This window comes from Adelges cooleyi, unplaced genomic scaffold, assembly GCF_023614345.1.
Source record: "Adelges cooleyi isolate 19-005CV unplaced genomic scaffold, UGA_ACOO_1.1 ACOO_flye_CR_arks_rails_tigmint_CR_PRNA_651, whole genome shotgun sequence".
Lineage (NCBI taxonomy): Eukaryota > Metazoa > Arthropoda > Insecta > Hemiptera > Adelgidae > Adelges > Adelges cooleyi.
Genome location: NW_026096352.1, coordinates 9,678,945 through 9,680,784, shown reverse-complemented (window position 1 = coordinate 9,680,784; position 1,840 = coordinate 9,678,945).

The window sequence follows — 1,840 nt, the reverse complement described above, 5'->3', positions numbered from 1 at the left end:
TATGTGCAACGCATTTATTAAAATATAATATACGGGGCCTTTGGGTTCATCAATTGAAATTATGATAATATTGGCGCCGTTTCGTGAACTTGGTTAATATCCAGCACAGTGTCGTTGCAATGTGTTACCTAAGTAAACTGTCTACTAGGACGCACGTTTTTTCGTGCACGGACAAGGGTTAGCGTTCTGCTAACATCTGAACAAATTGATCGTGTAAGAATGATGTTTACCTACGGCTACATTAATAGAACGATCAAGATTTACACTATACATGATTATTTTTTGGTTTACAAACACAATTTGAAATAAAATTTAGAGGAGTTATGAATAAAAACAAAAATAATAAATGGTATTTTTATTTTAAAAAGTAATTGGTATTACTTAAATGCATAGTTCAAAAATGTATTAAAATATTATTTTAAATAAAAAAAGTACAAGAAAGAATTTACTGACTAAATTTGTTAATTTATGTCAAGTTACTAAAATTATATGTTAATAACAATCATTTAAATATAATAATTAACGTTTAAAAATTAATATGATCAAATTAATTGGATCATTGCTATTTACTCCTTAATAATATGTGATGCTGGCCGTACAACACACTATTAATATTTAATAATATTGAATTGTATACACACATTATTCTCAATGTTGACCTCACTGAAGTTATGGATACACGTTTTGAGGTGATCCATAAGTATTGAAAACTTGTAGGAAGAGATTATAATGCTGGCCAATATTTTTATATTTAGCAACGGTAATATTATTATTAGAACTAACAGTTAATTCTAAGTCATTTCTAAGGAGTAAAGTATAGGCACTTTTTGGAAAAATCTTAAATTTGAACTATAATGTATACTTATTAAAACAATAATGGGTATACTTTGTTGATTGCCATTTTTTTTGTCCGACTATCACAGTCATCTATAAAGGATAAATTACAATTTTATGAAAACTGCTTTGCGCAGGACAAGTATGTATCTAAGGCCAGTTTTAACAGCACTTTACCAAGTTTTCACAATGTATAAAGAATTTTGTCCATAGGTAGCGTTTTAATTTTTTTTATATCTATACTAAATATTTTTTTTTAACAAATTAAAAAAGGAAAAAAAAATGAATAATTTTAATTGTGCTTAACCCATTAGCGCCTAGCGTTGCCATATGGCAACATTCAATTTTTTAAGTACACAATTTTGTTTTTGTTTTTATTCTAAAAATAATAAAAACACCAAATATTAAAAAAAAAAATTTCGAAAAAAAAACTCCGGCGTTAATTGGTTATCAAAAAACTAAAAACGCTACCCAGTAGATAAAGTACTTCTCTATACATTGTAAAAATTGTATATAGCTACTCCAAGTACCGCCTTCACATTCTTGTCCTCCGTAAACCATTTTTCGTGGATAAAATACAGGTCCTCATAAAACCCAATTTTTTTTCATAAAAAAAGCAAAAATCTGCTTCTTATATAACCTAATTAGGTTGCCAAAGAACTCTTATAACTTTATAGAATTGAAATCAGACTATCCTAAGTAGCCAAAATTTTGTCTGACTTTTTGGTCTATAACATCAAAAAAACTACATGCAATTCCCTTTAAAAAAAAAAATTATATATTGTTATTATTATTTAAGTACTCGATTAAATAGAATTTGATATAAAACATGGTATTTACTTGTAGTTTGCATAGTAAGAAGGAATTCATGTAATACATGTTCAAATACAGCATTAACTCTATTTAAATGTCTACTCAACAACTTTTTGTGGTACCAACATTAAATTTTATAAAACATACATATTTTTGTTATTTCATCAATGTCAGGTATGCAAAAAAATCAGTA